This window comes from Lissotriton vulgaris, chromosome 12 (genome assembly GCF_964263255.1).
Source record: "Lissotriton vulgaris chromosome 12, aLisVul1.2, whole genome shotgun sequence".
NCBI classification, from domain to species: Eukaryota; Metazoa; Chordata; class Amphibia; order Caudata; family Salamandridae; genus Lissotriton; species Lissotriton vulgaris.
The window spans coordinates 590,897,794-590,907,855 of NC_141700.1; positions in this window are offsets into that span (position 1 = coordinate 590,897,794).

Genomic DNA, 10,062 nt, shown 5'->3' on the forward strand with positions numbered 1-10,062 from the left:
CAGCAGGTCCCACCACGTGCCGCACCAAGCCACATGGCACCCTCCTCACCTTGCAGTCACACTGCGCAGGCCACCAGGTCCCACGTCTGGTGCCGGGTTTTGATTACACTATGGCATAGGACATACCAGGCCCCTTGGCAACATCGCAGCCTGCACAGCTGCTCAGATCAATGGGTGCCACTAACTATGTGATCCCGGAAGCGAGGCCACGTGGCGGTAGGCCCGCGCAGCCCACTGGCTCGGCCTACACTGCGGTCCAGCAAGGCACAAAAATCCTGAGCAGTCCGGACCACCGGGACGGGCATCACCGCAGGCTGCAAACCCGCTCTGCAGCTTAAGGTGCCAATGACTCAGTGCACCCAAAGTCACCGTCCTGTGGCGGGGTGCCTGTGCCGTCCACTATGCAGTGTGTGCCACAAACCCTGTTCAACCCCAGTCACCGTCCCGTGGTGGGGTGCCTGTGCTGTCTGCAATGCACTGTGTGCCACAAAACCTGCCCAACCCTAGTCAGCGCCACGTGATGGTAGGCCTGTGCTGGCCTCAAGGCCTAGGGTCTGTCATACAGTCATCACCAGCAGAGGCGTATGTGATGTTGTCAGGCCCTCATATTTGCAGAGTCACATGGCCAGTGACGCCTGTGCCCGATGGGTGTGGTGTGCGTGCAAACCTGCCCTCGGGGAGTGGCTGTGATATGCTGACAACTAGACCAGTGACCTGCACACCACCAGCGAGTACGCCTGCGATGGGTAGCAATGAGCCCCCCCCCCCCCCTCGGAGGGGCAGTGGAGTGGTCTTGCCTGGCATACGCCGTAGCAGTGCAGGGCCTGCAACAATGATTCGGGGGTGCTGGGCGTGGTTCAGTCTATATCTGGACAAGAAAATGACTGATGCTTGTGTCCCTGTAGTGGTATCCACGGGACCTGTAACACAAATTGATATGTAGCACCCTCTGTCTGGGATCCCACAGGATATGCATCATTGACGCAAGGGAAATCACTGACCCTACATTCATCTACATGACACAGCAGTGCGTCACAGGATGTTTATTGCACATCCAGTGCTGTTCTACAGCAGGAGCGGTACAGGGCAATGCAGAACACACTACACAAAATGTGCCCATGGAGGGTGCAGTCCGCAGTCTGGTCGACGTGTCATTGGTCATCCAACAGGATGTGGCAGTCCATGTCATAGTCCTGTGTGATTCGACGATCAGTGGAAGGTCACGAGGCCTTGTGCGGGACCAACAGAAACAGGCCAGGTGGTGGAAATTAATGCTACTGAGTCCTTCTGATCACAGGTACATCCACGTCCTCTGACGTGTGCTCCACCCTGTAGGAGAGTAGGGTCTGCAATCCTATGATCACCCCAGATTTTTGCTTTTTGCTCCACTGGTTTACGACTTCCCTGGCTGTGGACCTGCTAATCAGACCCACAGCCTAGCTGTTCTCTCTCTAAATTGACACGTGTACCTTAGGTGCATTTACCAATTGGTACTGGGCCACCTTATCAGTCTCTGTATCCAGGGCATAGGTGTACCCAGGGCCTACCAGGGGCTGCAGCATGTATTATGCCACCCCTGGCTGGCCATCTAAATCCGACACAACTGGCTGCACGACAGCTGGGGCAAAGTGGTGTAATCACCCTTTGCTTTAGATATAGTATACCTATATCTAACCCTAAAATGGACACATGTATTCCTATCAGTCACTCCTATGGCAGGCCTTATCAATCCTGAAGGCAGAGTGCTTGGAATTATGTGAGATGGTGCTCTGGCATGAGCTGAGCCCGTTTGCAGCTTGCGGAACCTAGTCCTAATAGCTGTTCCATGATAACGCATACCATATACTCTTAAGTGCATTATAATCCTCGCGGTTATTTGCCAACTTTGGTATCTCTTTATCAAAACATGTCGAGTAAGGTGTCATACGCATTGGAATACTAACCCCTCGCCAATTCTGGCGACGGGGGTTACCATTCCACCCTTCTAGAGGGACACAACATGTATGGAACTGTGAACCCGGGTTAAAGTTAACTCGAGCCTCAGCATCACAAAATGGATGCTGCCACCACAGACACAAGTCTGACCTCCTGCTGTTAGGAGTCCTTCCAGCGAGGAGAGCTTGGACAAAGGGTTTCCTGTCAGGGGCGGTGCTAGCACCATCCCAGACAGAGTTTTGTGTATCCTAGGTAGGCAGGGCTGAATAGGAAGGTGACTGCAAGTGGCACCCCGGTGCTCACTGTGCATATGCCGGCTTGAACCAGTTCCAGGGGCACACCAGCCCCTGAGCTGGGGAAAGTCCGGACAGGGGAGAGGGGTGTAACCACCCCCCTTCCTGGTCCCACCCATGGGCAGGACCTAGTCGCATGCCAGCCCCTTTCTTTAGAATAAAGGTGGGAGCGGGGACCCTTCCAAATTAGATCATCTTTGAATCCTGAAACTACTTTCTACGAAAGGAACTCAAGACTTCTTCTCAAGATTTCTCCCTTGTGACTAAGGAGTAGTCACCCTGCATCAGCGGGCACCAACTAAGTATCTTGCGGTTTGCTGCACGTCCTTCCTCCAGAACCAGACCGACCAGCACGACGAGCCCCGGACTCCCTGCCCTCTCTGACCTCTACCTGCCTCTACAGCACAGCTGAGAACCGTGGGTGCGACGAGACCAGAGGAACTGGCTATCATCAGAACCAGCACAACACTGATCCAGCACGACCGCCGAGGGACCCTCGAGTGGGTGCACTGGGGTAAGAGAAGCCCCAACCCCAAGCTGCACGAGCACCGAAGTCCAGCCCCCCAGCATCCACCAGATCTGCGTGGGGCCCTTTTGCTTCTGTGTCGCTTGCCACGTTGTCCGGTCACTTGCCCGTTGGCTAGTGACCCCCCCAGACGACGTCCTACGTTTGTTTCACCGCTGTTCTAGCTCCTCTAGACTAGCCCTGGTCTCCTCTCGAAGGGGACCTTCCTCGGACCCTCCTGGTCCACTCCAGACGCCATTTTGTGTCGCCACATGGGCTTGCCTTAGCCAAGGCTTGTTGCCTCCTTCAACGGATCCAGCATCGCCAGCAGCCGACATCCGACGTGGGACAGCTCGCACACCTCCAGCCTGGTCGACATCAGCGCCCTGGTCCGTGCAGCAGCAGAATCCAGTGTCACCTCTTCACCTGGCTGAGTGACCTCGTCCGGTGCCATCTTGGTGCCCACCTAATCACTGGCTAGTGATTCAGAACTCGGTCCCCTCTGCTTACAGGTATCCTTCTTCACTGATCCATCCTTGGATCAGCCCGGAACATCTTCACTGGTCGCCTGCCAGCAACTTCCACTTCAGTCTCCTGGTTCGTCAACGAGGATTCCCGACGACACTTGAACCCTATGCAGCCGCAGCCCCTGGGCTAGGTAAACCGAGTACCACGGTGCTCCAGCGTAGAACCACTCTCTAAGTGTCTAGATCCCCTTTCGTTTTTGAACTACCTAGTCGGGTTCGCCCGAGAACACTAACTTTGCATTTACTAGCCTCCATAGACTTTGTCCCGCATTACGCGTGAGAGTTCCCACTCTGCACACGGCGACCCTAGGCTTCCTGGTTCTAATCTAAGGGTTCAGCATTGTAGGCCTAGCGATTCTAAAGTCTCTGAGATTAGTTACTTTCCTGCTAGTAATTCGCATTCCACTTACATAGTATATGGTTTTTCGTGCCCCTCGGGCATTTGTGTAAATTGTGCGACTTTCAGTATTTCTTTAAGAGTTTTGTATTGTGCTTAGCACCCTGTCCTCATAAAGAGTCCAGGGTTGTTGTGTTATAAATAAATATCTGTTTATTTTCATAACAACTTGTGTGGTGTCCTTTCACTTGGTGTTCAAGGGGTATATGTGATGGTATAACAGCTGGCTTAACACGCCCTCTAGAGTTTAGCCTAAAGACTGCTCTTGTCCATGCTACTAGGATAGCTGGTCTATAAGGTTGACTTACAACCAATCATCAATAAGGGTCGTTTGGAATGATACATAGTGATCACTAGAATAGTGAGCACTGCATATCAGGCCAACTTCTCACATTGGTGAGCAGCGGTTGGGATTTGAGCTTGCTGTTGTTTTACCACACGTATCCTAAGAATATCATTTGAAAGATCACATGTAAATGTATAATGTAAATGTATAGGCATTTATATAGCGCACTACTTACCCGGAGGGTCCCAAGGCGCTTCGACCGCTGCGAAACCCTTCCTGGCTTCCCTGAGAGATGGTCCCTTAATGGGTATCTCCAGGGTGAGACCAGGCATCCCCGGCGGTCTGGTGGGGCCGTTAGTGAAGATGAGGCAAGCTAATGCCCAGAGTTGCCGAGTGTGAACGCTGATCAGAATGGGCACCGAGGCGAGAGAATTATCGAGTCCGCTGACCCTGGTCCAGAAACCTGCCGCGCCGGGAATCGAACCCTGGCCCGGGCCGTCCTCTGCTCTCGGGTCTGCCGCCTCTAACCAGTGAGCCACACTACCTTAGTTAAGTTACCTAAGTTATATATACCAAGGTATATATAACTTAGCTTAGAATACTCTGAGTTCTACTGAACCAGCTGTTATAGTTTAACAGGGCTTAGCACACCCTGACTACAACTCTTACCAAGAGATCAGTAGGCAAACAAATAGTGTGGGTAAGTGCACCACTTACACCTCACTAGAAAAGCATGTCAGACAAAGGAGGGAACTCAGAGGCCCCCCTTGTGTCAGTTGACCCTCCACAGGTCATATCAAGATATGCAGCTCTTAGCTTCCAGGAGATGAGACAAGTGTGTACCTCTAGGAAGCTAAAACAGGGTTCTAACCCTACCATCCTATTCCTGATTGGTCTCTTAGAGACTTATGAGGCCAGGAGGGCTTCTAACACAGGCCCTCCTAATCCAGATGGGAGCATGCCCCCCTTAGAGGGAACCCTTGGGGACCCTGACCTCAACCTCAATGGCACAGGAAGTGATGAGGAGGAAGAGGAACCAGAGTTGTCAGGGGATGAGGCAGACAAGGGTCAGGTAGAAGTCAGTAGACTCGCGAGGACCAACTTAAGCAGGCATGAAAATGGACTTGGTGGATCCCCAGGCCCACTCTCAGGCAGGCTTAACATTGGGAATGGACGAGTTAGATCTCTATCCAGAGGCTCTAACAGATCCATTCGAACCAATGGCTCTCAGACCTCTTCTCACAGAGGGATGACATCCCCTCAGAGGAGAGAGCATGAAGCCAAGATGAGGGAAGTCAATCTGAGGATTGAAAGGGAAGTACTTGCCCTGGCCAAAGAGAGACTTGTCTTTGCTAGAGAGCAGAAATTGAGTGGGGCAGACCCCACTGGTGGCAGCATTTTACCTAGAGAAAAGGACAGGAGTTTAGACACTAGACACCTGAGTAAGATAGTGCCCCCCTTTAAACAAGGGGATGGCATCCACAAATGGATGACTGCTTTGGAGAGGGCCTGCACTGTACAGTGTGTCCCCCAGAGTCAGTGGGCAGCTATCTTGTGGCTCTCCTTTGAAGGCAAAGGTAGAGATAAGCTCCTCACTACTAGAGCTGAGGATGCTAACAATTACCAAGTCCTGAAAAATACACTGACTGATGGGATTGGCTTAACTACTGAGCAGTACAGGTTGCTGTTCAGAGATACCCAGAAAATTCAGTCTCAGGGTTGGTCTGACTTTGTGGATTGTGCCACTAAGGCTTTGGAAGGCTGGTTGCTGGGCAGTAAGGTTACTGATTACACAGGGTTGTACAATCTGATCATGAGAGAACAGATTTGAAATAATTGTCAGAACCAGTTGTTGCATCAGCACCTTGTTGACTCGGATCTGATCTCTTCCCAAGAATTGGGAAAGAAGGCAGACAGATGGGTCAGAACAAGGGTTAAGCAGAACCAGACTCAGAACCAGGGTGGTCAGAAGAAAGCAGACCAAAAGGGTAGTAATAAGGGTGAACAAAATGACCAGAAGTCTTCGACAGGTCCCCAACAAACCAAAGAGGGTGGGGGTCAGGCTTCACAGCAGAAGAAGAAGACTCAAGAAGGCCAGTCAAAAAGGTGGTGCCAATACTGTAAAAGTAAAACTCACTGGTTTAGTGAGTGCACCAAGAAAGGAGGGTAAACTCCTACCACTACAGCCCCTAAGGCACCTGCACCCCCTAGTACAGTCAGTAGTGGTAGTGCACCTCCCAAGGGATTAGTTGGGTTAACCTTGGGATCTGAGGGGTACGACAACTTAGTTGGCACACTCACTCAGGCTGTCCTTGTCTGTACAGGGGATGTGGATATATCCCCTGATGCAAGTCCCAATACTTTGGACAAATACAGGCAGACACCTTTTATAAATGGAAAAATGGCACAGGCCTACAGGGACACTTGTGCCAGTGTCACAATGGTGACACCTAACTTTGTGGACCCTGGACAGATCATACTAGGTACAGACTACCTAGTGACCAATGCCAGCAATGTCACTACCCACCATAGTATGGCAATTGTTGATTTCTCCTGGGGAGGGGTAAGTGGCCAAAAGAAAGTTGTGGTTAGTTCAGACCTCCCAGTTGAATGTTTGTTGGGCAATGATTTGGAAACATCACTATGGTCAGAAGTGGAGCAGAGGACTCACATGGAAATGTTAGGCTTGCCAGCACATGTCCTTGCTGTGACTAGGTCACAGGCCAGAAGATGCCCCACTGAACAGGTGCTGGATCCTGGAACAATGGACCAGACACCTTCCAAGAGAAAGAGCAGTAGGGTTAAGGCATTGCCTTCCCCCTTGCCCCAGGTTGTGGATCAAGTCTCAGAGGAGGCTGACCTCAAAGAGCCGAGGGAAACTGAGCCTAAAGAATTTGAACCTGATCAGGTTGAGTTTCTGGGTTCAGGAGGACCCTCCAGAGAAGACCTGGGGAAGGCACAGTTAGACTGCCCTTCTCTTGAACTCCTCAGACAGCAGGCTGCTGCTGAGGCTGCAGGGAACGCCACAGGTGCCCACAGGGTATACTGGGATGATGGACTCCTGTACTCAGAGGCAAGAGACCCCAAGCCTGGTGCAACCAGGAGGCTGGTTATCCCCTTGTCTCAGAGAGGTTTCCTTCTTACCTTGGCCCATGAGATTCCCCTTGCAGGACACTTAGGCCAGAATAAGACTTGGGACAGACTTGTCTCACACTTTCACTGGCCTCACATGAATGAAGATACCAAGGAGTTTTGTCGCTCCTGTGTCACTTGCCAAGCCAGTGGTAAGTCAGGTGGCACTACAAAGGCCCCCCTCATACCACTACCTGTGGTGGGGGTACCCTTTGAAAGAGTGGGGATTGACATTGTTGGTCCAATGGAACCCCAGACAGCATCAGGGCACAAGTTTATACTGGTGGTGGTGGACCATGCCACCAGGTATCCTGAAGCTATTCCCCTTAGGACCACTACAGCACCTGTTGTAGCAAGAGCCCTAGTTGGAGTGTTCTCCAGAGTGGGCTTCTCTAAGGAGGTTGTCTCTGACAGAGGTGCAAACTTCATGTCAGGATATCTGACTGCTATGTGGAAGGAATGTGGTGTCAACTACAAGTTCACCACACCCTATCATCCACAATGCAATGGGCTTGTTGAAAGGTTCAACAGGACCCTAAAGGGATGATTCATGGACTACCTGAAAAGCTCAGGCGAAGATGGGATGTCCTGATACCCTGCCTTTTGTTTGCTTATAGAGAAGTCCCACAGAAGGGGGTTGGCTACAGCCCTTTTGAACTTTTGTATGGACATCCTGTAAGAGGACCCCTTTGTTTGGTGAATGAAGGATGGGAGAGACCTCTCAAAAAGCCTGCAACCAACATTGTGGACTATGTACTTGGTCTCCGCTCCAGGATGGCTGAGTATATGGAAAAGGCTTCTAAAAACCTTGAGGCTAGCCAAGAACTCCAAAAAGCTTGGCATGACCAAAAGGCTGTCCTGACTGTGTACAAGCCTGTACAGAAGGTGTGGGTGTTTGAGCCAGTGTCCCCAGCAGCACTCAAAGACAAATGGTCTGGGCCCCACACAATCATTGAGCAAAAGGGAGAGGTCACCTACCTGGTGGACCTTGGAACTCCCAGGAGCCCCCTCAGGGTGCTCCATGTGAACAGGCTCAAGGCATATGTCGACAGGAAGGACATGAGCTTGCTCATGGCCACAGATGAGGGACAGGAGGAGGAGGGTGACTCTCTCCCAGACCTGCTCACTCAGAACCCTGATGATGGGTCAGTAGATGGTGTTGTCTTTTGTGGCAGCCTCTCTGAGCATCAGCAAAAGGATTGCAAACAAGTTCTTCAATCCTTTAGACATATGTTCTCTCTGACACCCAGTCAGACCAATTGGTGTACCCATGAGGTTGACACTGGGGACAGTCTGCCAGTTAAGAGTAAAATCTACAGACAGCCTGATCATGTCAGAGACTGCATCAAGACAGAGGTGCAGAAAATGTTGGAGCTGGGAGTCATTGAGCCCTCAGATAGCCCTTGGGCTAGTCCAGTAGTTCTAGTGCCAAAGCCTCACACCCAGGGTGGTAAGAAAGAGATGACTACAGAGGTCTCCATGCAGTCACTAAGACTGATGCCCACCCAATACCAAGGGCAGATGAACTTATAGATAGATTGGCTTCTGCCAACGACTTAAGCACATTTGACCTGACAGCTGGGTATTGGCAAATCAGGTTAGCTGAGGATGCCAAGCCCAAAACAGCATTTTCTACCCCTGGTGGGCATTATCAGTTTGTGGTAATGCCCTTTGCTTTGAAAAATGCACCTGCCACCTTCCAAAGGCTGGTGAATCAAGTTCTCACTGGGCTGGATGACTTCTGTGCAGCATATCTTGATAATATAGCTGCCTTTAGTTCCACCTGGGAGGATCACCTGGTCCACCAGAGGAAAGTGTTAGAGGCACTGCAGAAAGCAGGTCTCACTATCACAAAGTGCCAGATAGGGCAGACACAGGTTGTATACCTGGGCCACCTTGTAGGTGGAGGCCAGGTTCAGCCACTGGAGAGCAAGATACAGTCCATCAAGGACTGGGCTCCTCAAACCACCCAGACTCAGGTTCGAGCTTTCTTGGGCCTGACTGGTTATTACAGGAAATTTGTCAGAAATTATGGATCAATTGTGACTCCACTTAATGACCTGACAAGTAAAAAGATGCCAAAGAAAGTTCAGTGGACAGCAGGCTGTCAAAAAGCATTCGATGACCTAAAGCAGGCCATGTGCACAGCACCTATCCTAAATAGTCCAGACTACTCCAAACCATTCATTGTCCAAACAGATGCTTCTGAGTTGGGTATGGGAGCTGTTCTATCTCAGCTGAATTTTGATGGTCATGACCAGCCCATTGCTTTTATTAGCAGAAGGCTGACCCCCAGAGAGAAAAATTGGTCAGCTATTGAGAGGGAGGCCTTTGCTGTGGTTTGGGCCCTGAAGAAATTGAGGCCATACTTGTTTGGCACTCATTTCAAGATTCAGACCGACCATAAGCCCCTCTTGTGGCTAAATCAGATGAAGGGTGAAAACCCCAAACTACTTAGGTGGTCCATTTCTCTACAGGGGATGGATTTTACAGTGGAGCATAGACCTGGCACTGATCATGGCCATGCAGATGGGCTCTCCAGGTATTTCCACTTAGAGCAAGAAGACTCACCTGGTCAAGGTTAGTTTATTGTCCCAAAGTTTGGGGGGGGTCATGTAGGAGAGTAGGGTCTGCAATCCTATGATCACCCCAGATTTTTGCTTTTTGCTTCACTGGTTTACAACTTCCCTGGCTGTGGACCTGCTAATCAGACTCACAGCCTAGCTGTTCTCTCTCTAAATTGACACGTGTACCTTAGGTGCATTTACCAATTGGTACTGGGCCACCTTATCAGTCTCTGTATCCAGGGCATAGGTGTACCCAGGGCCTACCAGGGGCTGCAGCATGTATTATGCCACCCCTGGCTGGCCATCTAAATCCGACACAACTGGCTGCACGACAGCTGGGGCAAAGTGGTGTAATCACCCTTTGCTTTAGATATAGTATACCTATATCTAACCCTAAAATGGACACATGTATTCCTATCA